General features: G+C 41.4%; 1 protein-coding gene across 3 annotated transcripts in view; it reads left to right on the top strand.

The window, feature by feature from the left end:
* Positions 1–16,445: 16,445 nt before the first annotated feature.
* The window catches only part of B3GNT2 (UDP-GlcNAc:betaGal beta-1,3-N-acetylglucosaminyltransferase 2), a 44,912-nt gene continuing 44,230 nt past the window's right edge, over positions 16,446–17,127 (top strand). For 2 of the 3 annotated variants that reach the window (XM_056568015.1, XM_056568017.1), the window contains exon 1: positions 16,446–16,800. The gene's annotated coding sequence lies outside the window, so the exon portion shown is untranslated. Of the gene's footprint in view, positions 16,949–17,127 lie in introns of all 3 variants that reach the window. The other variant, XM_056568014.1, reaches the window with a different exon arrangement.

The raw sequence follows: 17,127 nt of genomic DNA, 5'->3' as shown, positions 1-17,127 counted from the left end.
TTCTGATGACTCTTCCATGAAGACCATATTTGTACAAGTATCTCTTTATAGTGGAATAGTGTACTACAACTCCAGTGTCTACCAAATCTTTCTGGAGGGATTGTGCAGTCAAACATTGGATTTGAATTGTTTTTCTCACAATCCTGCGAGCTGTTCTGTCTGATATTTTTCTTGGCCTTCCAGATCTTGCCTTAACTTCCACTGTTCCTGATGACTGCAATTTCTTAATTAGATTCCGAACAGAGGATATTGACATCTGAAAATGTTTTGCTATCTTCTTATAGCCTTCTCCAGCTTTGTGAGCGTCAACTATTTTCAGTTTCAGATTTCTAGACAACTGCTTAGAAGACCCCATGGTGCTGATTGTTGGGGCAAGGTCAGATGAGTCTGGGCATTTAAAACCTTTGAGATTGATATCACCTGGTCTTCCCAGATGATGATTGAGAACAATCCATGACACTGGCAGGTCTCAGCTTTGCAAAGGGGGCAATGCATGCTATAAATTCTGCAGGGTTCCCAAACTTTTGCAGATGCCATTTTTTTGTTTTCTGTTATTTTCAAAGTGTAAATGATGGAAATAAAATCTAACTTTTGTTGACATATTATAAGAATCTCTAATCTGTCATTTGTCTAATCTAAGAATGTTTAATCTGTAATTTGATGCCTTTTGGAGATTTTTCCATCTTTCCTTGGCTTCTTTATGCACATTAATACAAATTTTTACCTGGGGTGCCCAAACTTTTGATCCCCACTGTAATGGAAACTTCTTTAGTTTTTTTCCAAAGATTAAAAAACATAGATCTCTATTTCTTTAGCAGCACAACAACCATCCGCCATGAATCTAATGCTACTTTGTACTCTAACTAATGAAGAAGTTACAATTATAACCAAAGACTCACCGTACAATACTGTTTGAAGTACTTACCAACCCGAACAAGAAGAGGTGCCCAAGATGGACTCAAGGAACACAACAAAAATGGGAGAGCTGAATTGCTTAGTTTTAACGAGTGGTATGTACCATCAAATATTCCATCATCTCCATTTCCTGTTATCGATTTGCAATTTTTTTCTTGTCACCTGCCAGTATTGATGTGTGTTTGGTATAAATTTTCTTGCAGCTGCCAGCTTGTTCGATTATTTGACTCTACTTTAAGTCCTGGGGGTATCTGTGTATTGGGAGCCACAGTAAGGATTTAAGGTAAACCTCAGTTCTGCTCACTAGTGACCAACTAATATTGTTACATATCCAGTGATTTTCTCCCCTAGAAGCATTTTTTCTTGTAGTAACTTCATTCTCAGAATGAAGTACTGTACGGTGGCACATGCAGTTCTCTTTACCTCCTTGGCTGAATTTGAATGGACATGTGTCTTTTTTCCACCATACTAAATATGCAACAAGTGTAAAGTATTTTAGTGCCTCTGTCATGGAAAATGCATACTCTCTTTACCCAACTGAATGTAAAACCCCAAATTGCGCAGCCCCACCCATGAGACCCACGATTCTTCACCCCAGCACTCCATTTAGTATGCCACCTCATTCTCTTATTGTTTGCATCAAACAGAGCCCATCTGTAAAAACCAAAACCAAGTAACACCTGTGCCCCCAAGTTATTTTCCTACCAACAGCAATGACGGTTCATTCTGAGAAAAGAAACCACATTCATCTGATTCCGCTATAGAAGGAAACAAAACCTTTCTCCTTCCCATGTCTTTTTACGATATATATTACCACATCCTTTCTTAACATATGTTTTTCTCCTTGGAAACTAAAGCGGTATAAGTGGCTGGAAGGTTGAGATTCTTTCCCTACGTCTACGATTGGGTCCAGAGATGGTTCAGTTCCAAAACCACAAGATTCCTTAGAAACACTGAACTAAGTAGCAGGCACTTGTCTTAGCAGGAACCTAAAGTACATCACATTCTATTTTTATCATCACTTCTAAGTTTCTATTTACTTGGAAATACGATGTCATGCATTATTGCAGATAATATGTAAAGACTCTAATTAGGGGGAGAGTTAACAAAACCTGTCCAGAGGAAAAGTTGCTGAGTAACATAGCAGCCAATCAGATCGCTTCTTTCCTTTTTAACAAGGCCTCTGCAAAATGAAAGAAGCGATCTGATTGGTTGCTATGGGCAACTCATCAACTTTTCCTCTGGACAGGTTTAGCTAAATCTCCCCCTAAGAGCCTATTTATCCAATTCATGAACATGGCCTTATTGATGTCCTCATCCCAATCATCTTAAATGAGTAGTCCAGTGTAGAACAACTTATCCCCTATCCTAAGAATAGAGGATACGTTTCAGATCATCGGGGGGGGGGTCCGACCACTGGGGCCCCCGCAATCTCCCGTACGGGGCCCCGGCTCACTGGCAATCTCCGGCTCTGCCACAGCGCTGTATTGAGGGGGGCGTGTCGGCTGGCGCTTTGTGCAGTGGTTGGCAAGCGGTCTCTGGTCAGCGAGCCGGGCCCTGTACATATTCTGCACTGGACTACTCCTTTAACTATAGCGGCACTGGGCTATATGACACCTCCCAATGAGATCATCTTGCGCAAATTGGCCAGTGGGGATTCCTAACCTATACCCATATATCAGGCTATCACCACATTTGGTGGGTCAAAAAAGTATTTAGTCAGCCACCAATTGTGCATGTTCTTCCACTTAAAAAGATGAGAGAGGCCTGTAATTTTCATCATAGGTATACCTCAACTATGAGAGACATAATGAAGAGAAAAAAAATCCATAAAATCACATTATCTTATTTTTAAAGAATTTTTTTGTAAATTATGGTGGAAAATAAATATTTGGTCAATAAAATGTTTGTCTCCATACTTTGTTATATACACTTTGTTGGCAATGACAGAGGTCAAACGTTTTCTTTTGGCCCATTCCCCCATGCAGATCTCATCTAGAGCAGGGATTTTTTGGGGCTGTTGCTGGGCAACACAGACTTTCAACTCCCTCCAAAGGTTTTCAATGGGGTTGTGATATGAAGACGGGCTAGACCACTCCAGGACCTTGAAATGCTTCTTCTGAAGCCACTCCTTCATTGCCCGTGCGGTGTGTTTAGGATCATTGTCATGCTGAAAGACCCACATTTCATCTTCAATGCCCTTGCTAATGGAAGGAGGTTTTCACTCAAAATCTCACTATACATGGTCCCATTCATTCTTTCCTTTACACGGATCAGTCGTCCTGGTCCCATTGCAGAAAACAGCCCCAAAGCATGATGTTTCCACCCCCATGCTTCACAGTAGGTATGGTGTTCTTTGGATACAATTAGACATTCTCCTCCAAGCATGACGAGTTGAGTTTTTACCAAAAAGTTCTTCTTTGGTTTCATCTGACCATATGACATTCTCCCAAGACTCTTCTGGATCATCCAAATGCTCTCTAGCCAACTTCAGATGGGCCTGGACATTCACTAGGTCCCCCCTGTAATTCTGGGATTTTTTGCTCACTGTTCTTGTGATCATTTTGACACCTCGGGGTTAGATCTTGCGTGGAGCCCCAGATCGAGGGAGATTATCAGTGGTCTTGTATGTCTTCCATTTTCTAATAATTCCTCCCACAGTTGATTTCTTCACACCAAGCTGCTTGCCTATTGCAGATTCAGTCTTCCCAGTCTGGTGCAGGTCTACAATTTTGTTTCTGGTGTCCTTCGACAGCTCTTTGGTCTTGGCCATAGTGGAGTTTGGAGTGTGACTGTTTGAGGTTGTGGACAGGTGTCTTTTATACTGATAACAAGTTCAAACAGGTGTCATTATTACAGGTAACAAGTGGAGGACAGAGGAGACTCTTAAAGAAGAAGTTACAGGTCTGTGAGAGCCAGAAATCTTGCTTGTTTGTAGGTGACCAAATACTTATTTTCCACCATAATTTGCAAATAAATTCTTTAAAAATCAATGTGATTTTATGGATTTTTTTTCTCTCATTATGTCTCTCATAGTTGAGGTATACCTATGATGAAAATTACAGGCCTCTCATCTTTTCAAGTGGGAGAACTTGTACAATTTGTGGCTGACTAAATACTTTTTTTTAACCCACTGTATCCCTCTATCTTTATTTTTATTCTGGGAGTAGTCCATCCAGACAGGTTTCTGTCCTGACTATCCAGGGATACTCTAATCAAGCATCACGTATATCCTTTCTGCAAGTTCTTGGTCATTAGCCTCCATTGTCTACACCTTAATATACGTCCTATATACTGAGTTCTCACACAATACCTAGAACGTGTTCCTATCTAATCCCTGAAGAGCTGTCTGTTACAGTATAGCATTGGATTTATTTTTATCTAAATAGTGAATACTCTCCTGTACCTGTAGGGAAATACTCTCGGATTTACCTTGATGTACACTTATCTTGATCTTGAATATTATACGGTGTGTGTAGAAGTTGAGATAACATATTGATTTGACATTCATCACAACAGTACCTATCCATTACAGACCTAGAGACACTGTCTAAAATGGTGATATTGTTACCTACCTGCCTGGGTATACTTATCTGTATGTGTACTCCTTTACTTGATCTTGCTAAGCTGGTGTATCACTTTGTATTATCCCCACTTTAGCGAAGGACCAGTAAGGAGGTTCCGATGTAGGCTCAGTTCACAAGGACAGGGGACCTACTATTATTAGGCAGGGCGCTATAGGTATGGGCATGACTAGGGTCCCTTACATTATGGACTGTATTGTCTGTTTACTTGTCACATATTATAATTTTTGTTGTTCACAATAAATATTCATTTTGGAAAGATGTTCTTCTTGATTCTATATAGGGTTAAAGGGGTACTTCACCCCTAGACATCTTATACCCTATCCAAAGGATAGGGAATAAGATGTCTGATGGCGGGGGTCCTGCCGCTGGGGACCCCCGCATTCTACCACGCGGCACCCACCTGTAACAGCTTCTGGAAGATCGTGACATCACGACTCCGCCCCAGTGTGACGTCACACCCGCCCCCTCAATGCAAGTCTATGGGAGGGGGCGTGACAGCTGTCACGCCCCCTCCCATAGACTTGCATTGAGGGGGGGCGGGTGTGACATCACACGGGGGCGGGGTCATGGCGTTGCGATCTTCCGTTCTCGTGGTCGGGATGGTATTAGCCTGAGAGCCTCCAGCGGTTCCAGAAGCCGTTACAGGTGGGTGCCACATGGTAAAATGCGGGGGTCCCCAGCGGCGGGACCCCCGCCATCAGACATCTTATCCCCTATCCTTTGGATAGAGGATAAGATGTCTAGGGGTAGAGTACCCCTTTAAACATGTTTCCCATAATATCTTAGATGTGTAATGTCTATAGAAAGTGAGATGGGTCGCATACATGTAACTTATAAACACATATATAAATGCCATAGTAACACAAGTGCAGAGCTACATCATCAGGTCTTTTGGGACATAATGACAAATGATGACAATGTGGATCAAGAGTATTAGTCATTGTAGGAGGGAAAAATGCTAATGGAAAATCTATAAAAACTTTCCAAAAGCCTTAGGGTAGTTTCACAAGAGCCTTTTTAATGCAGTTTTTGAAGCTAATGCCAGGAGCGGATGGTAAAGGGAGGAAAAGTATATAGGAAAGATTCTACTACACTGCATTGTATAGCTGCTCGTGTGAAAGCAACTTACGAATGGTTTCATACAAGGCGTTTTTGTGAAAAAATGCTGGAAAAGACACCACTAGAAAAAATGTTTTGTCCAGATATTAGCTGGGAGTCAATAGGGAAAAATAAAACCGCATACCTAGAATGATTTTTTTTTTATTATTATATTTTTTTTCTCTTAAAGGGGTACTCCGCCCCTAGACATCTTATCCCCTATCTAAGGATAGGGGATAAGATGTCTGCTCGCGGGGGTCCCGTGGCTGGGGACCCCCACAATCTTGGCTGCGGCACTGCAGTCATCAGGTGCACGGAGCGAACTTCCCTCCGTGCCGGATGACTGGCAATGTGGGGTGGAGGCTTGTGATCTCATGGTCACGCCCCGCTCATGACGTCACGGCCACGCCCTCTCAATGCAAGTATATGGGAGGGGGCGTGACTGCCATCACACCCCCTCCCTTAGACTTGCATTGAGGGGGCGTGGCCGTGACGTCACAAGCCTCTGGCGCTGAACCAGACGCGCTAAACGAACGCCTTTGGATAGGAGATAAGATGTCTAGGGGCCAAGTTCCCCTTTAAGTGATATTTTTGTGGGTAAGCGGCACTTTTTCCAAAACTTACCAAGTTTTAGACATTTTTCCCCCCATAGACCACTATAGGGGGAAAAAATGTAAAAAAAAATTTAAAAAACACACAAGGGAAAAAACACAATTGTAATGTGTGTTTCTTCTGTTGTTTTATTTTTCTGGCTGTGGGACTTGATCTTTATAATGTGTACATAGGTGATGTATGTCAAAGTAATATCAGAATGAATGCTAGGACCCAAGGTTTCCTAGCAGAACAGTGCTTTTCCCCAGCTTACCTTGTTTGCATCCTGGTGCCATTTCTTACCCAGGTAAGCAAGGTATACCAACCAAGCTGTCCACATTATGTAGGAGAAAACAAGAATCAGCAGACCAGGCCACTATTTTTCCATTGCTCCATGATCCACTGCTTCTATTAATAAGTCTTGGGAACCTATTGCTCCGTCACCAGTTTATCAGTTGTACCCTTGGTAGGTACTACTAACCACTGCATACCATGAACACCCCACACAGAGAGCACTGTGGTCAGACTGGAAAGAACCACAAAGAACTTCCTGTGTAGAAAACTGCAGCTGATAAGTATTGGAAGGAATAAGTATTTTAAATAGAAGTAATTTACAATTAAAGGGGTATTCCAGGAAAAAACTTTTTTTTATATACATCAACTGGCTCCAGAAAGTTAAACAGATTTGTAAATTACTTTTATTAAAAAATCTTAATCCTTTCAGTACTTTTTAGCTGCTGAAGTTGAGTTGTTCTTTTCTGTCTAAGTGTTCTCTGATGACACGTATATACATAGATATATATATATATATATATATATATATATATATATATATATATATATATATCTCAAATGGCTCCAGAAAGTTAAACAGATTTGTAAATTACTTCTATTAAAAAATATGAATCCTTCCAATAATTATCAGCTGCTGAAGTTGACTTGTTCTTTTCTGTCTGGCAACAGTGCTCTCTGCTGACGTCTCTGCTTGTCTCGGGAACTGCACAGAGTAGAAGAGGTTTGCTATGGGGATTTGCTTCTACTCTGGACAGTTCCCGAGACACGTGTCATCAGAGAGCACTTAGACAGAAAAGAACAACTCAACTTCAGCAGCTAAAAAGTACTGAAAGGATTAAGATTTATTAATAGAAGTAATTTACAAATCTGTTTAACTTTCTGGAGCCAGTTGATATATTTAAAAAAAAGTTTTTTCCTGGATAACCCCTTTAAGGGTCTATTCACACGTATAGTATTCGGTGCAGATGTGATGCGCATGATTTTCTGCTGCGGATTTCAACGTAAGCTGAACACAGCTTGAAATCCTGCGCATCAAATCTGCGCAGAATACTGTACGTGTGAATAGACCCTAAGGGGTTAAGACCACATGGACCTTCACCGATTGCTAGGATGAGAAACACCTACTTATGTTAGCAGATGATACATGTTATTGACTGGAATATATTCACATTTTTTTGGGCGGAGGTGCACTGTAATTACTGTGTATGTAATGATTTCCAGATAAGGAAATAATTAGACCGTAGCGTAATTACAAAGTATATTAAAAAAAAAAAAAAAAGCTAACGTATGACTGCGGCCTTCGGGGTTTCTGAAGCAGGGAGTTATGGCGACAATGCAGTTTTATGGCGATGCATTATGTCTAACAAGAGTTTTACAGCGACATGTAAAATTTATTGGCCACCTGTCGTTACACTGATATTGTTTCCTTTAGATTTGTATAATAATGGCGCGGTTTGTGCGGCAGACACGATATTACAAGGCAAGAGTGACAGACTTATTGCTCTTAAATGTTTTATTGTAATGGAATTCAAACTTGTGCAAACACAAGTGCCACTGCACGTAAAACCACTTCACGGTATAGAAAACATTTGCAAGGAAGAGTAATCACACTAAATAACACTGTTTCCCAACCAGTGTGCCTCCAGCTGTTGCAAAACTACAACTCCCAGCATGCCCGGACAGCCAAAGGCTGTCCGGGCATGCTGGGAGTTGTAGTTTTGCAACAGCAGGTGACACACTGTTTGGGAAAACACTGCTTTGTAAAAAACTGAGTAGGTGCCGTAAAATATAACTTTTTAATATAATGTTTAAAATTCACCAAAAATAATAAAGGATGGTGTATAAAAAGTGATACCAACCCAAAATATAAATAAAAAAGAGAGGGAGCAAAAGATGCAGCTCCCCTATCTCACATATAGGTCCTTATATCTGTACCTCAAAATAACACCAGTTCCAACCCCTTCCTTATAACCCAACGCGTTTCTGTTCCATCAGAACTTCATCAGGGGTAGTTTATAGGGTACAGGTATTATAACACAAAAGAAATGCAAATGAATGGTGTCAGGTCATATAAGGGGACCCCACAGTAGCCAGCAGCAAGCCCAATTATTACTAGGTACAGTATAATTATCACAAATAGCAGAAAATTTGTTCACAAGAATACAACCCCTTGAAGGAATGATAACCTGCTAATGGACGATACCAGTATATACCGGAGGGGGGGGGGGGTGTACCAATGAGCTCCTCATTCACCACAGTATTCATAATGATGAACTGAGGTCATATAAAAGGGCCATCTAGCTGCTGCATTCATTTCAGGTTACCAGCTGTCAGAGCATGATGGGGGTTGTAGTTTTTCAACAGCCAGGGAGCCGCAGGTTGGGGATCACAGCTGTGGTGAAACATTTCCCAGTTGGGAGCTCCTTCCCCATCCTCTAGCATACCTACCATCCAGAGGAGTAACAGTGTTTCCCAAACAATGCACCTCCAGCTGTTGCAAAACTACAACTCCCAGTATGCCCAGACAGCCAAAGGCTGTCTGGACATGCTGGGAGTTGTAGTTTTGCAACAGCTGGAGGCCAACTTGTTGGGAAACACTGCTATATAGACAAACGTCGGCTGTCCGGGCATGCTGGGAGTTGTAGTTTTGCAACAGCTGGAGGCACACTTGTTGGGAAACACTGCTATATAGTAAACCCATTACTTCAAACTAAGACGTAGTACCAGATATAATATCACAGGGAAATAGCACTAGAATTTATTAAAACATAAGGTTTATTCAATACCTTCTAAAATTTAAAAATGTTATTTTATTTGTGGGACAAAAAAGCATGGTAGACAATGCAGTCATGTGCCACCAATAAAACATAAACCAGCTTAAAGGGGTACTCCGGTGGAAAACTTTTTTTTTTTTTTTTAAATCAACTGGTGCCAGAAAATTAAACAGATTTGTAAATTACTTCTATTAAAAAAATCTTAATCCTTCTAGTACTTATTAGCTGCTGAATACTACAGACGAACTTATTTTAAGAACTGTCCAGAGTAGAAGAAAATCCCCATAGCAAACATATGCTGCTCTGGACAGTTCCTAAAATGGACAGGGATATCAGCAGAGAGCACTGTGGTCATGATGTCAGCAGAGAGCTCTGTGTTCCAAAAAGAAAATTGATTTAAAAAAAAAAAAAAAAAGTTTTCCACCGGAGCACCCCTTTAAAACAGAACAAAACATGGTCACAGGTGGAACACATTTGGTTTACTAAACTCTATGGGGGAGATTTATGAAAACCTGTGCAGAGGAAAAATTTCCCTGTTGCCCATAGCAACCAATCAGATCGCTTCTTTCAATTTTCAGAGGCCTTTTTAACCCCTTGCCGTAAAACACCGTTTCTAAACGGCACTGTGGCACGGGAGGGTTATGAAGGGAGCTCAGGATCGCCGCGTCGAAAGTGAAAGCTTCCCGGCAGCTCAGTTGGGCTGATCGGGACCATTGCTGTAAAATCGCGATGTCCCGATCAACTAGGATGCATCACGAGGGTGCCTTACCTGCCTCCTGCACGTCCGATCGGCGATTGATTGCTCCAAGCCTGAAATCCAGGCTAGAGCAATCAACCGCCGATAACACTGATCAATGCATTGCAATGCAATGGCATTGATCAGTGTATTGAATCAATGTACTGCATGTTATAGCCCCCTATGGGAGCTATAACATTGCAAAAAAAAAAAAAGTGAAAAAAAAGTTCATAAAGATGATTTAACCCCTTCCCTAATAAAAGTTTGAATCACCCCCATTTCCCCATAAAAAAAAAAAACTGTGTAAATAAAAATAAACATATATGGTATCGCCACGTGCGGAAACGTCCGAAATATAAAAATATATCATTAATTAAACCGCACGGTCAATCGCGTACGTGCAAAAAAATTCCAAAGTCCAAAATAATGTATTTTTGGTCACTTTATATACCATAAAAAAATGAATAAAAAGCGATCAATAAGTCTGATCAAAACAAAAATGGTACCTATGAAAACTTCCGATCACCGTGCCAAAAATGAGCCCTCAAACCACCCCATACATGGAAAATTTTTAAAGTTGTAGGGATCAGAAGAGGACAATTTTAAACATATACATTTTCCTGCATATAGTTATGATTTTTTTCAGAAGTCCGACAAAATCAAACCTATATAGTCCGACAAAATCAAACCTATAATATAATTATACTCTACCTATAGGTAGAGTATAATTTTTATCATATGGACCTACAGAATAAAGATCAGGTGTCATTTTTACTGAAAAATGCACTGCGTAGAAACGGAAACCCGCCAAATTTTTTTAAAAATTATTTTTTCTTTCATTTTGTCGCACAATGATTTTTTTTTCCATTTCGCCGTAGATTTTTGGGTAAAATGACTGATGTCGTTACAAAGTAGAATTGGTGGTGCAAAAAATAAGCCGTCATGTGGATTTTTAGGTGCAAAATTGAAAGGGTTATGATTTTTAAAAGGTGAGGAGGGAAAAACGAAAGTGTAAAAACGGAAAAACGCTATGTTTTTTTTCCCATTATAGCAATAGAATAAACCACAATTCAACAATATAGTTTACAGGGGAATATTATGCTTCTTAGTCTTATTTTTAGTAATTATTTTACCTGAATAAATAATATTGGTCATATATGAGATGTAATGGGAAGTACTATGTTTTATGGATATCCCAACAATAATAAGTGCCCTTCTCTGTTATATTTCTGTTATATGAGGATTAGGTGAACTTCCCTTTTATTAGGCTCATAGATTTGACTATTATTTTTCAGATTTGCAGATCTACCTACATTGATGTAATCCTACCTATTTTTGGGAACTTAAAGGGGTATTGCAGGCCAAAACTTTTTTTTATATATCAACTGGCTCCGGAAAGTTAAACAGATTTGTAAATTACTTCTATTAAAAAATCTTAATCCTTCCAATAGTTATTAGCTTCTGAAGTTGAGTTGTTGTTTTCTGTCTAACTGCTCTCTGATGACTCATGTCCCGGGAGCTGTGTAGTTCCTATGGGGATATTCTCCCATCATGCACAGCTCCCGGGACGTCATCATCATTGAGCAGTTAGACAGAAAACTTCAGAAGCTAATAACTATTGGAAGGATTAAGATTTTTTAATAGAAGTAATTTACAAATCTGTTTAACTTTCCGGAGCCAGTTGATATATATATATATATATATATATATATATATATATATATATATATATATATATAGGTTTTGCCTGGAATACCCCTTTAATAATGCACTTTTGCACCTTGGCAGATGTTCCCACAGTGGTTTGCATTGTGCTTTATCTTTAGTAATATAATATTATCTCACTATTCTCGCATGTGTTACACACAGACAGGAAAGAATAAACACTTCCTCTTTTTAAATGTGTAAAGGGAGATGAAGCCATAGCCGGTATTTCCCATTGTAATTATTATTAATTGTGTGAACCCGGCCTAAGGGCGATCGTAACGTGAGATTTAATGATCATCATGGAGCAGCCACTTTGGTCGCATTACAACAAATTGCATCTAAGTCGTGCATCAACTTGCTGTTGTGTAACTTTATTACAGCTGCGAATTGGCTATTAACAAAATGTCACAGAGAAGTTGCAAGTAAGTCGCAACTTCCATTGCAGTAAATGGTGGGAAAGTTGGGTGCGACCTGCAATCTTTGAGCAAAAATAATTAATGTGGACTTTTTGAGACTGTCACGTTGCAGAGACAGTCATTCACTAACATTACAAGGCACCACCAAAGTCGCTGTGTAGTCCTAGTCTATATTAACAAGTCCAGGCCCTGCCTTTAGCTCACAACTGACTTAAAGTTTGTTTGTTTTGTTTTTGCAGCCCAGGCACAGGAGATGTTAAACGTTTTCCGTTGCATTTCTCCTTAATAAACATATTTGGCTTTGGTGCTTGCCTAAATGTCCAAACTATATATAATGTTAATGATCCCGTATGGTGAACGGTGTAAACATAAAAAGTTTAAAATTTGTGCTTTTTGATCACATCACATTCCCCAAGAAAAATATATCAAAAGCGATAAAAAAAAGTCACATACATGCAATAGTGTTACGAAAAAAAATCCTAAAGATTATGGTGCAAAAAAATGAGCTCTCATACAGCCCCATATTTGTAATGACATTTTACCCCAAAATCTACAGTAAAACAGAGAAAAAATATATTTGTGGGGCAAAATTTAAAGGGTACCTCTCATCAAATAAACTTTTGATATATTTTAGATTAATGAATGTTGAATAACTTTCCAATAGCATGTTAATGAAAAATCTGCTTCTTTCTATTGTATTTTTCCTGATCAGTCCTGGCAGCAACCATTTCTGACTCGTGCTGGAGTCCTAAACACTCAGAGCTGCCAGCCTGCTTTGTTCACAGCCAAACAGGCTGTGAACAAAGCAGGCTGGCAGCTCTGAGTGTTCTCCTTTGTGAACAAAGCAGACTGGCAGCTCGTAGTGTTTAGGACTCCAGCATGAGTCTGAAATGCTTGCTGCCAGGACTGGTAGGGAGACCCCTAGTGGTCATTTCTTCAAAGTGGAAAATTAAATAGAAAGAAGCATATTTTTTAATAACATGCAATTGTAAAGTTATTCTGCATACATTAATCTAGACTATATCAAAAGTTTTTTTGATGAGAGGCACCCTTTAAAACAAAACACTATTTTGAAACTTTTGGGGGCTTCTGTTTATACACAGTGCACTTTTCTGTAAACATTACACATTATCTTTATTCTGTAGGTACAACATACAATTAAAATAATACCCAATTTTTATATGTTTTGTTTTATTTTACTACTTTTAAAAAATTATAACTTTTTGTACAAGTAAAGTGTCACGCACCTGAATGCGGGCTGTCACAAAACTGGATGTGGATCCTCTCTACCTGTGTGGCTGATGACTCGGACCATATTGGAGAGCGGAGTCTAAGGTGCCCCTGGTCTTCACCAGAGCCCGCCACAAAGCAGGATGGATTTGCTGCGGCAGGCGACACCCAGGTCGCTTCCCCCGACACGGCTCGACCACACAGGCAACTGGGAAGGTGAGGTACCGGAGGATGAGGCAGAGGCGTAGTCAACGTAGCAGAAGGTCTAGGCAGGCGGCAAAGGTTCAGAGTCAAAAAAACGTAGCAGGAAGGTCAGGGAGCACTGAAGATCCGGCAGGGGTGTGTGGAAGGGGCAACAACTTATAATGTGCTGTCAGGTGCGTTTACTAATTAAGGGCATACTGGCCCTTTAAATTTCAAAGCTCCGGCGCGCACGCCCTAAGGGACGGGGACGGGCCTGCTGGAGCTGAGAGAGTGAGGGAGCTGCAGGAGCGGGACTAGGTGAGTGACAGGCCGGGATTCGCACCCCTCAATGCGAATCCAGGCCCCACCGGCAGTCGGGGACACTGCGCTCCCGGCCGGTGCTTGCGGCCGGCGCGCAGTGTATAACAAAAAGCTTAAAATTGTCTTCTTCTGACCCCTTTAACTTTTTAATTTTTCCGTATATGGGGCTGTATGAAGGCTAATTTTTTGAACTGTGATCTGTAGTTTTTATCAGTACCATTTTTGTTGTGATAGGACTTTTGATCGCTTTTTACTAATTATTTTTTTTTATCAACTTTGATTGTGGCATCTAAAGGGACATTTACGTCCATTGCCGACTCCAGTTATATGAAGCGCCCTCATGCGCTGAGCATGCTACATACCTGGAGGGTCCCGGTTACTATCAGCAACAGGTCCTGCGGTTAATACCGGACATCACCGATCAGGCTGATGTCTGGTATTAGCCGCAGGACCTTTTGCTGATAGCAACCGGGACCCACCTGGTATGTAGCACGCTCAGTGCATAAGGGCGCTTCATATAACAGGAGGCGGCAATGGACGTAAATGTACGGCCATTGTCATTAAGAGGTTAAACATTTTTTGTAACAAAAAAAAGTTTGAGCTTAAAGGGGTACTCTGGTGGAAAACATTTTTTTTTTTAAATCAACTGGTGTCAGAAAGTCCAGATTTGTAAATGACTTGATATGGGGATTTGATCCTCCTCTGGACAGTTCCTGACATGGACAGAGGTGTCAGCAGAGAGCACTGTGGTCAGACAGAAAGGAAATTGAAAAAGAAAAGAACTTCCTGTGGAGCTTATAGCAGCTGATAAGTACTGGAAGGATTAAGATTTTTTAATAAAAGTAATTTACAAATCTAAAACAAAAATAGCCAGCACAACTACCCATTACACGGGTGCACGCTGCTGTGGCAAATAGAGAGTATCCAAAAAAAGAAGGTTGCCCAGCAGAGGTGAGTGTTATGAGTGTTAGGCTCAGAATGGGTGTTAGGGTCCCATCCGAAATGAGGCCACTTCTGCGTGGTGGATTGGGGGACCTGTTTTGATCAAAAAGTGCTTTAAGAGCCTCCATTTTTTGACCAAGTGTGCTGCTCCAACCTTCTTTTTTTGTATACTCTAATTTATAAATCTGTTTGAGTGATGTCATTAAAAAGTACAATTGGTCACACAAAAAACAAGGTATGGGTCTGTGGATGGAAATATAGAAGAGTTATGGCTCGTAGAATATGCCAAAATAAAATAGGCTGTGTCCTCCAGGAGTTCAGCAACCCCAAAATAGGTGACACCGCAAATGGAAAGTAATCATTCCGCGATGGTGTATTCAGTTGTATGCGCATCCTTAGGACACGCTTACAATTAAAGGGGTACTCCGGTGGAAAACTTTTTTTTTTTTTTTTTTTTATCAACTGGTGCCAGAAAGTTAAACAGATTTGTAAATTACTTCTATTAAAAAAATCTTAATCCTTCCAGTACTTATTAGCTGCTGAATACTACAGAGGAAATTCTTTTCTTTTTGGAACACAGAGCTCTCAGCTGACATCAAGACCACAGTGCTCTCTGCTGACATCTCTGTCCATTTTAAGAACTGTCCAGAGTAGGAGAAAATCCCCATAGAAAATATATGCTGCTCTGGACAGTTCCTAAATTGGACAGACATGTCAACAGAGAGCACTGTGCTCGTGATGTCAGCCGAGAGCTCTGCGTTCCAAAAAGAAAATAATTTCTTCTGTACTATTCAGCAGCTAATAAGTACTGGAAGGATTAAGATTTTTTTTTAATAGAAGTAATTTGCAAATCTGTTTAACTTTCTGGCACCAGTTGATTTAAAGAAAAAAGTTTTCCACCAGAGTACCCCTTTAAGAAGCAAACACAAATATCCCCCACTTTCCTGGTTTTCTTTTTGCACATTTTTTGCATCGTGCCACTGTTTCCCAATCAGGGTGCCTCCAGCTGTTGCAAAACTAAAAGCCCCAGCATGCCTGTACATCCAAAGGCTATATCCTAACTTTTTCTACACTACACATATGATAAACACTATGCCCAGATCAGTGTTTCCCAACCAGGGTGCCTCCAGCTGTTGCTAAACTATAACTCTCAGCATGCCCGGACAGCCAAAGGCTGTCCGGGCATGCTGAGAGTAATAGTTTTGCAACAGCTGGAGGCACCCTGGTTGGGAAACACTGCATTACATAAATGTTGGTTGACTTTGGCAACGTTCGGCTGTCTGGGCATGCTGGGAGTTGTAGTCCTGCAAAAACTGGAGGAAACCTGGTTGGAAACACTGCAGATTGCAGTCTATTAGGTTTGGCTAGGTTCACATTGCCGTATGCATCCCTCCTGTTTAAAGTCGGAGCGCAACGGACACTGCCGGCCCCGACAATGGGATCCGGTGGGGAAAGAATTGTGCATGCACTGCTTGCTCCAGTACAGGTCAGCATCCCGTTTGGAATGGGATTTTTACGAGGCGAACCAGTGTCCTCAAGCAGCCAATCAGAATCCACCGTCCACGTTTCACGCAATCCTATTGGTTGCCATAGGCAATGACTTCAAACCCTTTTTTTTGTTTTTTTTGCGCGCTACCAAGTTTTCATACTGTAGCGTGTTAGTATGAGGAGGGCGGGGCCAGGGTGATTTCTAGAGACATCCTCGGCCTGAATCCCCGCCCCATCGCTCCTATTGGACAAATAGGAATAGAGTCCATCCCCCTCCCTTTCTACAGCTCCGCCCCCCCGTCTCTGGCTGTGTGTGACACACGGAGTCCTGCTGTGAAGGTACAATCACGCTGCTCCGCGTACGGAGAGTCCAGGCAGGGCTGCGGCTGTGTATGGACCGCGCACCCGGTGCGTTCCCCCCCCTCCGGTGGATGCGGTACCGCTGCGGGGAGATGAGGCAGCAGAGAGGATGATCAGACCCTGGCAGCACTCACTCCTGAGGAACCGTCCCGCCCAAGGTAACAACTACAAGTCTGTGCGGACGAGGCAGCTGTGACAGCAAGTGATGCGGCGGAGACATTACTACCGCACCTCGTAGACTTTATCACGGACTTTACTCCGCACACCCGCCCTCTTCACTAGTTTCTTGGGAGAGCCGGATGTCTGGTAAGGATCTTGTACCGAGGTGTGCCCCCGTAGTCTGCCGGGTGGGGGCAGGAGTTTGGCCGCTCGGGACTCTGCAGCGTTTGGCAGCAGCACCGGACTTGTTTATAATGTATCCCTGCTGAGCTGGGGGTCACGTGGTGCAGATGAAAGTGCTGGGTCTGATACAATGTATCACTGCT

This window comes from Hyla sarda, chromosome 3 (genome assembly GCF_029499605.1).
Source record: "Hyla sarda isolate aHylSar1 chromosome 3, aHylSar1.hap1, whole genome shotgun sequence".
NCBI lineage: Eukaryota > Metazoa > Chordata > Amphibia > Anura > Hylidae > Hyla > Hyla sarda.
Note: the sequence above shows the minus strand (reverse complement) of the source record. Positions and strands in the feature narration are given on the sequence as shown.